The sequence below is a fragment of the Rhinoderma darwinii genome, chromosome 3 (assembly GCF_050947455.1).
Source record: "Rhinoderma darwinii isolate aRhiDar2 chromosome 3, aRhiDar2.hap1, whole genome shotgun sequence".
Lineage (NCBI taxonomy): Eukaryota > Metazoa > Chordata > Amphibia > Anura > Rhinodermatidae > Rhinoderma > Rhinoderma darwinii.
The window spans coordinates 77,402,292-77,418,098 of NC_134689.1; the positions used below are offsets into that span (position 1 = coordinate 77,402,292).

The 15,807-nt window shown below is 39.6% G+C and overlaps 18 non-coding genes across 18 annotated transcripts; all 18 read right to left on the reverse strand.

The window, feature by feature from the left end:
- Positions 1 to 753: 753 nt before the first annotated feature.
- TRNAL-AAG (transfer RNA leucine (anticodon AAG)) lies at positions 754 to 836 on the reverse strand. Its single transcript has one exon. It is a non-coding gene; the product is annotated as a tRNA-Leu (tRNA).
- Positions 837 to 1,590: 754 nt separating this feature from the next.
- On the reverse strand, positions 1,591 to 1,673 carry TRNAL-CAG (transfer RNA leucine (anticodon CAG)). The gene has a single exon. It is a non-coding gene; the product is annotated as a tRNA-Leu (tRNA).
- A 512-nt stretch (positions 1,674 to 2,185) lies between these two features.
- On the reverse strand, positions 2,186 to 2,268 carry TRNAL-AAG (transfer RNA leucine (anticodon AAG)). The gene has a single exon. It is a non-coding gene; the product is annotated as a tRNA-Leu (tRNA).
- A 754-nt stretch (positions 2,269 to 3,022) lies between these two features.
- Positions 3,023 to 3,105, reverse strand: TRNAL-AAG (transfer RNA leucine (anticodon AAG)). Its single transcript has one exon. It is a non-coding gene; the product is annotated as a tRNA-Leu (tRNA).
- Positions 3,106 to 3,617: 512 nt separating this feature from the next.
- Positions 3,618 to 3,700, reverse strand: TRNAL-AAG (transfer RNA leucine (anticodon AAG)). Its single transcript has one exon. It is a non-coding gene; the product is annotated as a tRNA-Leu (tRNA).
- A 755-nt stretch (positions 3,701 to 4,455) lies between these two features.
- On the reverse strand, positions 4,456 to 4,538 carry TRNAL-CAG (transfer RNA leucine (anticodon CAG)). Its single transcript has one exon. It is a non-coding gene; the product is annotated as a tRNA-Leu (tRNA).
- A 512-nt stretch (positions 4,539 to 5,050) lies between these two features.
- On the reverse strand, positions 5,051 to 5,133 carry TRNAL-CAG (transfer RNA leucine (anticodon CAG)). The gene has a single exon. It is a non-coding gene; the product is annotated as a tRNA-Leu (tRNA).
- A 755-nt stretch (positions 5,134 to 5,888) lies between these two features.
- Positions 5,889 to 5,971, reverse strand: TRNAL-CAG (transfer RNA leucine (anticodon CAG)). The gene has a single exon. It is a non-coding gene; the product is annotated as a tRNA-Leu (tRNA).
- Positions 5,972 to 6,483: 512 nt separating this feature from the next.
- TRNAL-CAG (transfer RNA leucine (anticodon CAG)) lies at positions 6,484 to 6,566 on the reverse strand. The gene has a single exon. It is a non-coding gene; the product is annotated as a tRNA-Leu (tRNA).
- A 512-nt stretch (positions 6,567 to 7,078) lies between these two features.
- TRNAL-AAG (transfer RNA leucine (anticodon AAG)) lies at positions 7,079 to 7,161 on the reverse strand. The gene has a single exon. It is a non-coding gene; the product is annotated as a tRNA-Leu (tRNA).
- A 755-nt stretch (positions 7,162 to 7,916) lies between these two features.
- On the reverse strand, positions 7,917 to 7,999 carry TRNAL-CAG (transfer RNA leucine (anticodon CAG)). The gene has a single exon. It is a non-coding gene; the product is annotated as a tRNA-Leu (tRNA).
- A 512-nt stretch (positions 8,000 to 8,511) lies between these two features.
- Positions 8,512 to 8,594, reverse strand: TRNAL-CAG (transfer RNA leucine (anticodon CAG)). The gene has a single exon. It is a non-coding gene; the product is annotated as a tRNA-Leu (tRNA).
- Positions 8,595 to 9,349: 755 nt separating this feature from the next.
- Positions 9,350 to 9,432, reverse strand: TRNAL-CAG (transfer RNA leucine (anticodon CAG)). The gene has a single exon. It is a non-coding gene; the product is annotated as a tRNA-Leu (tRNA).
- A 1,107-nt stretch (positions 9,433 to 10,539) lies between these two features.
- Positions 10,540 to 10,622, reverse strand: TRNAL-CAG (transfer RNA leucine (anticodon CAG)). Its single transcript has one exon. It is a non-coding gene; the product is annotated as a tRNA-Leu (tRNA).
- Positions 10,623 to 12,210: 1,588 nt separating this feature from the next.
- On the reverse strand, positions 12,211 to 12,293 carry TRNAL-CAG (transfer RNA leucine (anticodon CAG)). Its single transcript has one exon. It is a non-coding gene; the product is annotated as a tRNA-Leu (tRNA).
- A 996-nt stretch (positions 12,294 to 13,289) lies between these two features.
- On the reverse strand, positions 13,290 to 13,372 carry TRNAL-CAG (transfer RNA leucine (anticodon CAG)). Its single transcript has one exon. It is a non-coding gene; the product is annotated as a tRNA-Leu (tRNA).
- Positions 13,373 to 13,884: 512 nt separating this feature from the next.
- On the reverse strand, positions 13,885 to 13,967 carry TRNAL-CAG (transfer RNA leucine (anticodon CAG)). Its single transcript has one exon. It is a non-coding gene; the product is annotated as a tRNA-Leu (tRNA).
- A 1,349-nt stretch (positions 13,968 to 15,316) lies between these two features.
- TRNAL-CAG (transfer RNA leucine (anticodon CAG)) lies at positions 15,317 to 15,399 on the reverse strand. The gene has a single exon. It is a non-coding gene; the product is annotated as a tRNA-Leu (tRNA).
- Between the last annotated feature and the right edge of the window lie 408 nt (positions 15,400 to 15,807).

Consider the following 15,807-nt stretch of genomic DNA (forward strand, 5'->3'; position numbering starts at 1 on the left):
CATTCTCTATAACATTCACTCAAGTAAGCAGAGGAATCTGTATTGTCTTACATAGTTACTTAAATATGAAATAGAAAATAGAAAGATTAGTACTGTTTCTTGTCCATTTCCATCATGTAGTTATTGGTTTATGATTAATGCTGTAAAAAAGAGGTCCTGAAGAACCCTTGTTCTTGCTTTAACCTGAAAATACAGAAAAACTACCCTGGGAGGTACCCAGCAGTAGTTTAGTGGAGTTCCATTCTCTATAACATTCACTCAAGTAAGCAGAGGAATCTGTATTGTCTTACATAGTTACTTAAATATGAAATAGAAAATAGAAAGATTAGTACTGTTTCTTGTCCATTTCCATCATGTAGTTATTGGTTTATGATTAACAGTGCTGTAAAAAAGAGGTCCTGAAGAACCCTTGTTCTTGCTTTAACCTGAAAATACAGAAAAACTACCCTGGGAGGTACCCAGCAGTAGTTTAGTGGAGTTCCATTCTCTATAACATTCACTCAAGTAAGCAGAGGAATCGGTATTGTCTTACATAGTTTACTTAAATATGAGTATTCAAAAGTGGGATTTAAATCCACGCCTTCACGAGAGACTGCTCGGTCATCCTATCCTACACAAATAAGAAAACTTTCAAGATTGGATGCCAAGCCAGTCATCTGAAGAGTCTAACATTTTGGGGTGTGTTTTGGCATAGTGGGTTTTTTCACTAGCGCTGTCGGAATGACATTGCAGTGTGTTTAATAAAAGTTGTATTGTCAGAAGTGGGATTTGAACCCACGCCTCCAGGGGAGACTGCGACCTTAACACAGCGCCTTAGACCGCTCGGCCATCCTGACTTATAGAAAATCCAAGCCTTTCAGATATGGAAGAAAAAACCGTCATGTTAAGGGTCCAGTTTTTGGGAATTTAAAATAGAAAGATTAGAACTGTTTCTTGTCCATTTCCATCATGTAGTTATTGGTTTATGATTAACAGTGGTGTAACAAAGAGGTCCTGAAGAACCCTTGTTCTTGCTTTAACCTGAAAATACAGAAAAACTACCCTGGGAGGTACCCAGCAGTAGTTTAGTGGAGTTCCATTCTCTATAACATTCACTCAAGTAAGCAGAGGAATCTGTATTGTCTTACATAGTTACTTAAATATGAAATAGAAAATAGAAAGATTAGTACTGTTTCTTGTCCATTTCCATCATGTAGTTATTGGTTTATGATTAACAGTGCTGTAAAAAAGAGGTCCTGAAGAACCCTTGTTCTTGCTTTAACCTGAAAATACAGAAAAACTACCCTGGGAGGTACCCAGCAGTAGTTTAGTGGAGTTCCATTCTCTATAACATTCACTCAAGTAAGCAGAGGAATCGGTATTGTCTTACATAGTTTACTTAAATATGAGTATTCAAAAGTGGGATTTAAATCCACGCCTTCACGAGAGACTGCTCGGTCATCCTATCCTACACAAATAAGAAAACTTTCAAGATTGGATGCCAAGCCAGTCATCTGAAGAGTCTAACATTTTGGGGCGTGTTTTGGCATAGTGGGTTTTTTCACTAGCGCTGTCGGAATGACATTGCAGTGTGTTTAAGAAAAGTTGTATTGTCAGAAGTGGGATTTGAACCCACGCCTCCAGGGGAGACTGCGACCTGAACGCAGCGCCTTAGACCGCTCGGCCATCCTGACTTATAGAAAAGCCAAGCCTTTCAGAAATGGAAGAAAAAACCGTCATGTTAAGGGTCCAGTTTTTGGGAATTTAAAATAGAAAGATTAGAACTGTTTCTTGTCCATTTCCATCATGTAGTTATTGGTTTATGATTAACAGTGCTGTAACAAAGAGGTCCTGAAGAACCCTTGTTCTTGCTTTAACCTGAAAATACAGAAAAACTACCCTGGGAGGTACCCAGCAGTAGTTTAGTGGAGTTCCATTCTCTATAACATTCACTCAAGTAAGCAGAGGAATCTGTATTGTCTTACATAGTTTACTTAAATATGAGTATTCAAAAGTGGGATTTAAATCCACGCCTTCACGAGAGACTGCTCGGTCATCCTATCCTACACAAATAAGAAAACTTTCAAGATTGGATGCCAAGCCAGTCATCTGAAGAGTCTAACATTTTGGGGTGTGTTTTGGCATAGTGGGTTTTTTCACTAGCGCTGTCGGAATGACATTGCAGTGTGTTTAATAAAAGTTGTATTGTCAGAAGTGGGATTTGAACCCACGCCTCCAGGGGAGACTGCGACCTTAACGCAGCGCCTTAGACCGCTCGGCCATCCTGACTTATAGAAAATCCAAGCCTTTCAGATATGGAAGAAAAAACCGTCATGTTAAGGGTCCAGTTTTTGGGAATTTAAAATAGAAAGATTAGAACTGTTTCTTGTCCATTTGCATCATGTAGTTATTGGTTTATGATTAACAGTGGTGTAACAAAGAGGTCCTGAAGAACCCTTGTTCTTGCTTTAACCTGAAAATACAGAAAAACTACCCTGGGAGGTACCCAGCAGTAGTTTAGTGGAGTTCCATTCTCTATAACATTCACTCAAGTAAGCAGAGGAATCTGTATTGTCTTACATAGTTACTTAAATATGAAATAGAAAATAGAAAGATTAGTACTGTTTCTTGTCCATTTCCATCATGTAGTTATTGGTTTATGATTAACAGTGCTGTAACAAAGAGGTCCTGAAGAACCCTTGTTCTTGCTTTAACCTGAAAATACAGAAAAACTACCCTGGGAGGTACCCAGCAGTAGTTTAGTGGAGTTCCATTCTCTATAACATTCACTCAAGTAAGCAGAGGAATCTGTATTGTCTTACATAGTTTACTTAAATATGAGTATTCAAAAGTGGGATTTAAATCCACGCCTTCACGAGAGACTGCTCGGTCATCCTATCCTACACAAATAAGAAAACTTTCAAGATTGGATGCCAAGCCAGTCATCTGAAGAGTCTAACATTTTGGGGTGTGTTTTGGCATAGTGGGTTTTTTCACTAGCGCTGTCGGAATGACATTGCAGTGTGTTTAAGAAAAGTTGTATTGTCAGAAGTGGGATTTGAACCCACGCCTCCAGGGGAGACTGCGACCTTAACGCAGCGCCTTAGACCGCTCGGCCATCCTGACTTATAGAAAAGCCAAGCCTTTCAGATATGGAAGAAAAAACCGTCATGTTAAGGGTCCAGTTTTTGGGAATTTAAAATAGAAAGATTAGAACTGTTTCTTGTCCCTTTCCATCATGTAGTTATTGGTTTATGATTAACAGTGCTGTAACAAAGAGGTCCTGAAGAACCCTTGTTCTTGCTTTAACCTGAAAATACAGAAAAACTACCCTGGGAGGTACCCAGCAGTAGTTTAGTGGAGTTCCATTCTCTATAACATTCACTCAAGTAAGCAGAGGAATCTGTATTGTCTTACATAGTTTACTTAAATATGAGTATTCAAAAGTGGGATTTAAATCCACGCCTTCACGAGAGACTGCTCGGTCATCCTATCCTACACAAATAAGAAAACTTTCAAGATTGGATGCCAAGCCAGTCATCTGAAGAGTCTAACATTTTGGGGTGTGTTTTGGCATAGTGGGTTTTTTCACTAGCGCTGTCGGAATGACATTGCAGTGTGTTTAAGAAAAGTTGTATTGTCAGAAGTGGGATTTGAACCCACGCCTCCAGGGGAGACTGCGACCTTAACGCAGCGCCTTAGACCGCTCGGCCATCCTGACTTATAGAAAAGCCAAGCCTTTCAGATATGGAAGAAAAAACCGTCATGTTAAGGGTCCAGTTTTTGGGAATTTAAAATAGAAAGATTAGAACTGTTTCTTGTCCATTTCCATCATGTAGTTATTGGTTTATGATTAACAGTGCTGTAACAAAGAGGTCCTGAAGAACCCTTGTTCTTGCTTTAACCTGAAAATACAGAAAAACTACCCTGGGAGGTACCCAGCAGTAGTTTAGTGGAGTTCCATTCTCTATAACATTCACTCAAGTAAGCAGAGGAATCTGTATTGTCTTACATAGTTACTTAAATATGAAATAGAAAATAGAAAGATTAGTACTGTTTCTTGTCCATTTCCATCATGTAGTTATTGGTTTATGATTAACAGTGCTGTAAAAAAGAGGTCCTGAAGAACCCTTGTTCTTGCTTTAACCTGAAAATACAGAAAAAACTACCCTGGGAGGTACCCAGCAGTAGTTTAGTGGAGTTCCATTCTCTATAACATTCACTCAAGTAAGCAGAGGAATCGGTATTGTCTTACATAGTTTACTTAAATATGAGTATTCAAAAGTGGGATTTAAATCCACGCCTTCACGAGAGACTGCTCGGTCATCCTATCCTACACAAATAAGAAAACTTTCAAGATTGGATGCCAAGCCAGTCATCTGAAGAGTCTAACATTTTGGGGCGTGTTTTGGCATAGTGGGTTTTTTTACTAGCGCTGTCGGAATGACATTGCAGTGTGTTTAATAAAAGTTGTATTGTCAGAAGTGGGATTTGAACCCACGCCTCCAGGGGAGACTGCGACCTGAACGCAGCGCCTTAGACCGCTCGGCCATCCTGACTTATAGAAAAGCCAAGCCTTTCAGAAATGGAAGAAAAAACCGTCATGTTAAGGGTCCAGTTTTTGGGAATTTAAAATAGAAAGATTAGAACTGTTTCTTGTCCATTTCCATCATGTAGTTATTGGTTTATGATTAACAGTGCTGTAACAAAGAGGTCCTGAAGAACCCTTGTTCTTGCTTTAACCTGAAAATACAGAAAAACTACCCTGGGAGGTACCCAGCAGTAGTTTAGTGGAGTTCCATTCTCTATAACATTCACTCAAGTAAGCAGAGGAATCTGTATTGTCTTACATAGTTTACTTAAATATGAGTATTCAAAAGTGGGATTTAAATCCACGCCTTCACGAGAGACTGCTCGGTCATCCTATCCTACACAAATAAGAAAACTTTCAAGATTGGATGCCAAGCCAGTCATCTGAAGAGTCTAACATTTTGGGGTGTGTTTTGGCATAGTGGGTTTTTTCACTAGCGCTGTCGGAATGACATTGCAGTGTGTTTAAGAAAAGTTGTATTGTCAGAAGTGGGATTTGAACCCACGCCTCCAGGGGAGACTGCGACCTGAACGCAGCGCCTTAGACCGCTCGGCCATCCTGACTTATAGAAAAGCCAAGCCTTTCAGATATGGAAGAAAAAACCGTCATGTTAAGGGTCCAGTTTTTGGGAATTTAAAATAGAAAGATTAGAACTGTTTCTTGTCCATTTCCATCATGTAGTTATTGGTTTATGATTAACAGTGCTGTAACAAAGAGGTCCTGAAGAACCCTTGTTCTTGCTTTAACCTGAAAATACAGAAAAACTACCCTGGGAGGTACCCAGCAGTAGTTTAGTGGAGTTCCATTCTCTATAACATTCACTCAAGTAAGCAGAGGAATCTGTATTGTCTTACATAGTTACTTAAATATGAAATAGAAAATAGAAAGATTAGTACTGTTTCTTGTCCATTTCCATCATGTAGTTATTGGTTTATGATTAACAGTGCTGTAAAAAAGAGGTCCTGAAGAACCCTTGTTCTTGCTTTAACCTGAAAATACAGAAAAAACTACCCTGGGAGGTACCCAGCAGTAGTTTAGTGGAGTTCCATTCTCTATAACATTCACTCAAGTAAGCAGAGGAATCGGTATTGTCTTACATAGTTTACTTAAATATGAGTATTCAAAAGTGGGATTTAAATCCACGCCTTCACGAGAGACTGCTCGGTCATCCTATCCTACACAAATAAGAAAACTTTCAAGATTGGATGCCAAGCCAGTCATCTGAAGAGTCTAACATTTTGGGGCGTGTTTTGGCATAGTGGGTTTTTTTACTAGCGCTGTCGGAATGACATTGCAGTGTGTTTAATAAAAGTTGTATTGTCAGAAGTGGGATTTGAACCCACGCCTCCAGGGGAGACTGCGACCTGAACGCAGCGCCTTAGACCGCTCGGCCATCCTGACTTATAGAAAAGCCAAGCCTTTCAGAAATGGAAGAAAAAACCGTCATGTTAAGGGTCCAGTTTTTGGGAATTTAAAATAGAAAGATTAGAACTGTTTCTTGTCCATTTCCATCATGTAGTTATTGGTTTATGATTAACAGTGCTGTAACAAAGAGGTCCTGAAGAACCCTTGTTCTTGCTTTAACCTGAAAATACAGAAAAACTACCCTGGGAGGTACCCAGCAGTAGTTTAGTGGAGTTCCATTCTCTATAACATTCACTCAAGTAAGCAGAGGAATCTGTATTGTCTTACATAGTTTACTTAAATATGAGTATTCAAAAGTGGGATTTAAATCCACGCCTTCACGAGAGACTGCTCGGTCATCCTATCCTACACAAATAAGAAAACTTTCAAGATTGGATGCCAAGCCAGTCATCTGAAGAGTCTAACATTTTGGGGTGTGTTTTGGCATAGTGGGTTTTTTCACTAGCGCTGTCGGAATGACATTGCAGTGTGTTTAAGAAAAGTTGTATTGTCAGAAGTGGGATTTGAACCCACGCCTCCAGGGGAGACTGCGACCTGAACGCAGCGCCTTAGACCGCTCGGCCATCCTGACTTATAGAAAAGCCAAGCCTTTCAGATATGGAAGAAAAAACCGTCATGTTAAGGGTCCAGTTTTTGGGAATTTAAAATAGAAAGATTAGAACTGTTTCTTGTCCATTTCCATCATGTAGTTATTGGTTTATGATTAACAGTGCTGTAACAAAGAGGTCCTGAAGAACCCTTGTTCTTGCTTTAACCTGAAAATACAGAAAAACTACCCTGGGAGGTACCCAGCAGTAGTTTAGTGGAGTTCCATTCTCTATAACATTCACTCAAGTAAGCAGAGGAATCTGTATTGTCTTACATAGTTTACTTAAATATGAGTATTCAAAAGTGGGATTTAAATCCACGCCTTCACGAGAGACTGCTCGGTCATCCTATCCTACACAAATAAGAAAACTTTCAAGATTGGATGCCAAGCCAGTCATCTGAAGAGTCTAACATTTTGGGGTGTGTTTTGGCATAGTGGGTTTTTTCACTAGCGCTGTCGGAATGACATTGCAGTGTGTTTAAGAAAAGTTGTATTGTCAGAAGTGGGATTTGAACCCACGCCTCCAGGGGAGACTGCGACCTTAACGCAGCGCCTTAGACCGCTCGGCCATCCTGACTTATAGAAAAGCCAAGCCTTTCAGATATGGAAGAAAAAACCGTCATGTTAAGGGTCCAGTTTTTGGGAATTTAAAATAGAAAGATTAGAACTGTTTCTTGTCCATTTCCATCATGTAGTTATTGGTTTATGATTAACAGTGCTGTAACAAAGAGGTCCTGAAGAACCCTTGTTCTTGCTTTAACCTGAAAATACAGAAAAACTACCCTGGGAGGTACCCAGCAGTAGTTTAGTGGAGTTCCATTCTCTATAACATTCACTCAAGTAAGCAGAGGAATCTGTATTGTCTTACATAGTTACTTAAATATGAAATAGAAAATAGAAAGATTAGTACTGTTTCTTGTCCATTTCCATCATGTAGTTATTGGTTTATGATTAACAGTGCTGTAAAAAAGAGGTCCTGAAGAACCCTTGTTCTTGCTTTAACCTGAAAATACAGAAAAAACTACCCTGGGAGGTACCCAGCAGTAGTTTAGTGGAGTTCCATTCTCTATAACATTCACTCAAGTAAGCAGAGGAATCGGTATTGTCTTACATAGTTTACTTAAATATGAGTATTCAAAAGTGGGATTTAAATCCACGCCTTCACGAGAGACTGCTCGGTCATCCTATCCTACACAAATAAGAAAACTTTCAAGATTGGATGCCAAGCCAGTCATCTGAAGAGTCTAACATTTTGGGGCGTGTTTTGGCATAGTGGGTTTTTTTACTAGCGCTGTCGGAATGACATTGCAGTGTGTTTAATAAAAGTTGTATTGTCAGAAGTGGGATTTGAACCCACGCCTCCAGGGGAGACTGCGACCTGAACGCAGCGCCTTAGACCGCTCGGCCATCCTGACTTATAGAAAAGCCAAGCCTTTCAGAAATGGAAGAAAAAACCGTCATGTTAAGGGTCCAGTTTTTGGGAATTTAAAATAGAAAGATTAGAACTGTTTCTTGTCCATTTCCATCATGTAGTTATTGGTTTATGATTAACAGTGCTGTAACAAAGAGGTCCTGAAGAACCCTTGTTCTTGCTTTAACCTGAAAATACAGAAAAACTACCCTGGGAGGTACCCAGCAGTAGTTTAGTGGAGTTCCATTCTCTATAACATTCACTCAAGTAAGCAGAGGAATCTGTATTGTCTTACATAGTTTACTTAAATATGAGTATTCAAAAGTGGGATTTAAATCCACGCCTTCACGAGAGACTGCTCGGTCATCCTATCCTACACAAATAAGAAAACTTTCAAGATTGGATGCCAAGCCAGTCATCTGAAGAGTCTAACATTTTGGGGTGTGTTTTGGCATAGTGGGTTTTTTCACTAGCGCTGTCGGAATGACATTGCAGTGTGTTTAAGAAAAGTTGTATTGTCAGAAGTGGGATTTGAACCCACGCCTCCAGGGGAGACTGCGACCTGAACGCAGCGCCTTAGACCGCTCGGCCATCCTGACTTATAGAAAAGCCAAGCCTTTCAGATATGGAAGAAAAAACCGTCATGTTAAGGGTCCAGTTTTTGGGAATTTAAAATAGAAAGATTAGAACTGTTTCTTGTCCATTTCCATCATGTAGTTATTGGTTTATGATTAACAGTGCTGTAACAAAGAGGTCCTGAAGAACCCTTGTTCTTGCTTTAACCTGAAAATACAGAAAAACTACCCTGGGAGGTACCCAGCAGTAGTTTAGTGGAGTTCCATTCTCTATAACATTCACTCAAGTAAGCAGAGGAATCTGTATTGTCTTACATAGTTACTTAAATATGAAATAGAAAATAGAAAGATTAGTACTGTTTCTTGTCCATTTCCATCATGTAGTTATTGGTTTATGATTAACAGTGCTGTAAAAAAGAGGTCCTGAAGAACCCTTGTTCTTGCTTTAACCTGAAAATACAGAAAAAACTACCCTGGGAGGTACCCAGCAGTAGTTTAGTGGAGTTCCATTCTCTATAACATTCACTCAAGTAAGCAGAGGAATCGGTATTGTCTTACATAGTTTACTTAAATATGAGTATTCAAAAGTGGGATTTAAATCCACGCCTTCACGAGAGACTGCTCGGTCATCCTATCCTACACAAATAAGAAAACTTTCAAGATTGGATGCCAAGCCAGTCATCTGAAGAGTCTAACATTTTGGGGTGTGTTTTGGCATAGTGGGTTTTTTCACTAGCGCTGTCGGAATGACATTGCAGTGTGTTTAAGAAAAGTTGTATTGTCAGAAGTGGGATTTGAACCCACGCCTCCAGGGGAGACTGCGACCTGAACGCAGCGCCTTAGACCGCTCGGCCATCCTGACTTATAGAAAAGCCAACCCTTTCAGAAATGGAAGAAAAAACCGTCATGTTAAGGGTCCAGTTTTTGGGAATTTAAAATAGAAAGATTAGAACTGTTTCTTGTCCATTTCCATCATGTAGTTATTGGTTTATGATTAACAGTGCTGTAACAAAGAGGTCCTGAAGAACCCTTGTTCTTGCTTTAACCTGAAAATACAGAAAAACTACCCTGGGAGGTACCCAGCAGTAGTTTAGTGGAGTTCCATTCTCTATAACATTCACTCAAGTAAGCAGAGGAATCTGTATTGTCTTACATAGTTTACTTAAATATGAGTATTCAAAAGTGGGATTTAAATCCACGCCTTCACGAGAGACTGCTCGGTCATCCTATCCTACACAAATAAGAAAACTTTCAAGATTGGATGCCAAGCCAGTCATCTGAAGAGTCTAACATTTTGGGGTGTGTTTTGGCATAGTGGGTTTTTTCACTAGCGCTGTCGGAATGACATTGCAGAGTGTTTAAGAAAAGTTGTATTGTCAGAAGTGGGATTTGAACCCACGCCTCCAGGGGAGGCTGTGACCTTAACGCAGCGCCTTAGACCGCTCGGCCATCCTGACTTATAGAAAAGCCAAGCCTTTCAGATATGGAAGAAAAAACCGTCATGTTAAGGGTCCAGTTTTTGGGAATTTAAAATAGAAAGATTAGAACTGTTTCTTGTCCATTTCCATCATGTAGTTATTGGTTTATGATTAACAGTGCTGTAACAAAGAGGTCCTGAAGAACCCTTGTTCTTGCTTTAACCTGAAAATACAGAAAAACTACCCTGGGAGGTACCCAGCAGTAGTTTAGTGGAGTTCCATTCTCTATAACATTCACTCAAGTAAGCAGAGGAATCTGTATTGTCTTACATAGTTTACTTAAATATGAGTATTCAAAAGTGGGATTTAAATCCACGCCTTCACGAGAGACTGCTCGGTCATCCTATCCTACACAAATAAGAAAACTTTCAAGATTGGATGCCAAGCCAGTCATCTGAAGAGTCTAACATTTTGGGGTGTGTTTTGGCATAGTGGGTTTTTTCACTAGCGCTGTCGGAATGACATTGCAGTGTGTTTAAGAAAAGTTGTATTGTCAGAAGTGGGATTTGAACCCACGCCTCCAGGGGAGACTGCGACCTGAACGCAGCGCCTTAGACCGCTCGGCCATCCTGACTTATAGAAAAGCCAACCCTTTCAGAAATGGAAGAAAAAACCGTCATGTTAAGGGTCCAGTTTTTGGGAATTTAAAATAGAAAGATTAGAACTGTTTCTTGTCCATTTCCATCATGTAGTTATTGGTTTATGATTAACAGTGCTGTAACAAAGAGGTCCTGAAGAACCCTTGTTCTTGCTTTAACCTGAAAATACAGAAAAACTACCCTGGGAGGTACCCAGCAGTAGTTTAGTGGAGTTCCATTCTCTATAACATTCACTCAAGTAAGCAGAGGAATCTGTATTGTCTTACATAGTTTACTTAAATATGAGTATTCAAAAGTGGGATTTAAATCCACGCCTTCACGAGAGACTGCTCGGTCATCCTATCCTACACAAATAAGAAAACTTTCAAGATTGGATGCCAAGCCAGTCATCTGAAGAGTCTAACATTTTGGGGTGTGTTTTGGCATAGTGGGTTTTTTCACTAGCGCTGTCGGAATGACATTGCAGAGTGTTTAAGAAAAGTTGTATTGTCAGAAGTGGGATTTGAACCCACGCCTCCAGGGGAGGCTGTGACCTTAATGCAGCGCCTTAGACCGCTCGGCCATCCTGACTTATAGAAAAGCTAAGCCTTTCAGATATGGAAGAAAAAACCGTCATGTTAAGGGTCCAGTTTTTGGGAATTTAAAATAGAAAGATTAGAACTGTTTCTTGTCCATTTCCATCATGTAGTTATTGGTTTATGATTAACAGTGCTGTAACAAAGAGGTCCTGAAGAACCCTTGTTCTTGCTTTAACCTGAAAATACAGAAAAACTACCCTGGGAGGTACCCAGCAGTAGTTTAGTGGAGTTCCATTCTCTATAACATTCACTCAAGTAAGCAGAGGAATCTGTATTGTCTTACATAGTTACTTAAATATGAAATAGAAAATAGAAAGATTAGTACTGTTTCTTGTCCATTTCCATCATGTAGTTATTGGTTTATGATTAATGCTGTAAAAAAGAGGTCCTGAAGAACCCTTGTTCTTGCTTTAACCTGAAAATACAGAAAAACTACCCTGGGAGGTACCCAGCAGTAGTTTAGTGGAGTTCCATTCTCTATAACATTCACTCAAGTAAGCAGAGGAATCTGTATTGTCTTACATAGTTACTTAAATATGAAATAGAAAATAGAAAGATTAGTACTGTTTCTTGTCCATTTCCATCATGTAGTTATTGGTTTATGATTAACAATGCTGTAAAAAAGAGGTCCTGAAGAACCCTTGTTCTTGCTTTAACCTGAAAATACAGAAAAACTACCCTGGGAGGTACCCAGCAGTAGTTTAGTGGAGTTCCATTCTCTATAACATTCACTCAAGTAAGCAGAGGAATCGGTATTGTCTTACATAGTTTACTTAAATATGAGTATTCAAAAGTGGGATTTAAATCCACGCCTTCACGAGAGACTGCTCGGTCATACTATCCTACACAAATAAGAAAAGTTTCAAGATTGGATGCCAAGCCAGTCATCTGAAGAGTCTAACATTTTGGGGCGTGTTTTGGCATAGTGGGTTTTTTCACTAGCGCTGTCGGAATGACATTGCAGTGTGTTTAAGAAAAGTTGTATTGTCAGAAGTGGGACTTGAACCCACGCCTCCAGGGGAGACTGCGACCTGAACGCAGCGCCTTAGACCGCTCGGCCATCCTGACTAATAGAAAAGCTAAGCCTTTCAGAAATGGAAGAAAAAACCGTCATGTTAAGGGTCCAGTTTTTGGGAATTTAAAATAGAAAGATTAGAACTGTTTCTTGTCCATTTCCATCATGTAGTTATTGGTTTATGATTAACAGTGCTGTAACAAAGAGGTCCTGAAGAACCCTTGTTCTTGCTTTAACCTGAAAATACAGAAAAACTACCCTGGGAGGTACCCAGCAGTAGTTTAGTGGAGTTCCATTCTCTATAACATTCACTCAAGTAAGCAGAGGAATCTGTATTGTCTTACATAGTTACTTAAATATGAAATAGAAAATAGAAAGATTAGTACTGTTTCTTGTCCATTTCCATCATGTAGTTATTGGTTTATGATTAACAGTGCTTTAAAAAAGAGGTCCTGAAGAACCCTTGTTCTTGCTTTAACCTGAAAATACAGAAAAACTACCCTGGGAGGTACCCAGCAGTAGTTTAGTGGAGTTCCATTCTCTATAACATTCACTCAAGTAAGCAGAGGAATCTGTATTGTCTTACATAGTTACTTAAATATGAAATAGAAAATAGAAAGATTAGTACTGTTTCTTGTCCATTTCCATCATGTAGTTATTGGTTTATGATTAACAGTGCTGTAAAAAAGAGGTCCTGAAGAACCCTTGTTCTTGCTTTAACCTGAAAATACAGAAAAACTACCCTGGGAGGTACCCAGCAGTAGTTTAGTGGAGTTCCATTCTCTATAACATTCACTCAAGTAAGCAGAGGAATCGGTATTGTCTTACATAGTTTACTTAAATATGAGTATTCAAAAGTGGGATTTAAATCCACGCCTTCACGAGAGACTGCTCGGTCATCCTATCCTACACAAATAAGAAAACTTTCAAGATTGGATGCCAAGCCAGTCATCTGAAGAGTCTAACATTTTGGGGCGTGTTTTGGCATAGTGGGTTTTTTCACTAGCGCTGTCGGAATGACATTGCAGTGTGTTTAAGAAAAGTTGTATTGTCAGAAGTGGGACTTGAACCCACGCCTCCAGGGGAGACTGCGACCTGAACGCAGCGCCTTAGACCGCTCGGCCATCCTGACTAATAGAAAAGCTAAGCCTTTCAGAAATGGAAGAAAAAACCGTCATGTTAAGGGTCCAGTTTTTGGGAATTTAAAATAGAAAGATTAGAACTGTTTCTTGTCCATTTCCATCATGTAGTTATTGGTTTATGATTAACAGTGCTGTAACAAAGAGGTCCTGAAGAACCCTTGTTCTTGCTTTAACCTGAAAATACAGAAAAACTACCCTGGGAGGTACCCAGCAGTAGTTTAGTGGAGTTCCATTCTCTATAACATTCACTCAAGTAAGCAGAGGAATCGGTATTGTCTTACATAGTTTACTTAAATATGAGTATTCAAAAGTGGGATTTAAATCCACGCCTTCACGAGAGACTGCTCGGTCATCCTATCCTACACAAATAAGAAAACTTTCAAGATTGGATGCCAAGCCAGTCATCTGAAGAGTCTAACATTTTGGGGCGTGTTTTGGCATAGTGGGTTTTTTCACTAGCGCTGTCGGAATGACATTGCAGTGTGTTTAATAAAAGTTGTATTGTCAGAAGTGGGATTTGAACCCACGCCTCCAGGGGAGACTGCGACCTGAACGCAGCACCTTAGACCGCTCGGCCATCCTGACTAAAAGGAAAGCTAAGCCTTTCAGAAATGGAAGAAAAAACCGTCATGTTAAGGGTCCAGTTTTTGGGAATTTAAAATAGAAAGATTAGAACTGTTTCTTGTCCATTTCCATCATGTAGTTATTGGTTTATGATTAACAGTGCTGTAAAAAAGAGGTCCTGAAGTACCCTTGTTCTTGCTTTAACCTGAAAATACAGAAAAACTACCCTGGGAGGTACCCAGCAGTAGTTTAGTGGAGTTCCATTCTCTATAACATTCACTCAAGTAAGCAGAGGAATCGGTATTGTCTTACATAGTTTACTTAAATATGAGTATTCAAAAGTGGGATTTAAATCCACGCCTTCACGAGAGACTGCTCGGTCATCCTATCCTACACAAATAAGAAAACTTTCAAGATTGGATGCCAAGCCAGTCATCTGAAGAGTCTAACATTTTGGGGCGTGTTTTGGCATAGTGGGTTTTTTCACTAGTGCTGTCGGAATGACATTGCAGTGTGTTTAAGAAAAGTTGTATTGTCAGAAGTGGGATTTGAACCCACGCATCCAGGGGAGACTGCGACCTTAACGCAGCGCCTTAGACCGCTCGGCCATCCTGACTTATAGAAAAGCCAAGCCTTTCAGAAATGGAAGAAAAAACCGTCATGTTAAGGGTCCAGTTTTTGGGAATTTAAAATAGAAAGATTAGAACTGTTTCTTGTCCATTTCCATCATGTAGTTATTGGTTTATGATTAACAGTGCTGTAACAAAGAGGTCCTGAAGAACCCTTGTTCTTGCTTTAACCTGAAAATACAGAAAAACTACCCTGGGAGGTACCCAGCAGTAGTTTAGTGGAGTTCCATTCTCTATAACATTCACTCAAGTAAGCAGAGGAATCTGTATTGTCTTACATAGTTACTTAAATATGAAATAGAAAATAGAAAGATTAGTACTGTTTCTTGTCCATTTCCATCATGTAGTTATTGGTTTATGATTAACAGTGCTGTAAAAAAGAGGTCCTGAAGAACCCTTGTTCTTGCTTTAACCTGAAAATACAGAAAAACTACCCTGCGAGGTACCCAGCAGTAGTTTAGTGGAGTTCCATTCTCTATAACATTCACTCAAGTAAGCAGAGGAATCGGTATTGTCTTACATAGTTTACTTAAATATGAGTATTCAAAAGTAGGATTTAAATCCACGCCTTCACGAGAGACTGCTCGGTCATCCTATCCTACACAAATAAGAAAACTTTCAAGATTGGATGCCAAGCCAGTCATCTGAAGAGTCTAACATTTTGGGGCATGTTTTGGCATAGTGGGTTCTTTCACTAGCGCTGTCAGAATGACATTGCAGTGTGTTTAATGAAAGTTGTATTGTCAGAAGTGGGATTTGAACCCACGCCTCCAGGGGAGACTGCGACCTGAACGCAGCGCCTTAGACCGCTCGGCCATCCTGACTTATAGAAAAGCCAAGCCTTTCAGATATGGAAGAAAAAACCGTCATGTTAAGGGTCCAGTTTTTGGGAATTTAAAATAGAAAGATTAGAACTGTTTCTTGTCCATTTCCATCATGTAGTTATTGGTTTATGATTAACAGTGCTTTAAAAAAGAGGTCCTGAAGAACCCTTGTTCTTGCTTTAACCTGAAAATACAGAAAAACTACCCTGGGAGGTACCCAGCAGTAGTTTAGTGGAGTTCCATTCTCTATAACATTCACTCAAGTAAGCAGAGGAATCTGTATTGTCTTACATAGTTACTTAAATATGAAATAGAAAATAGAAAGATTAGTACTGTTTCTTGTCCATTTCCATCATGTAGTTATTGGTTTATGATTAACAGTGCTGTAAAAAAGAGGTCCTGAAGAAC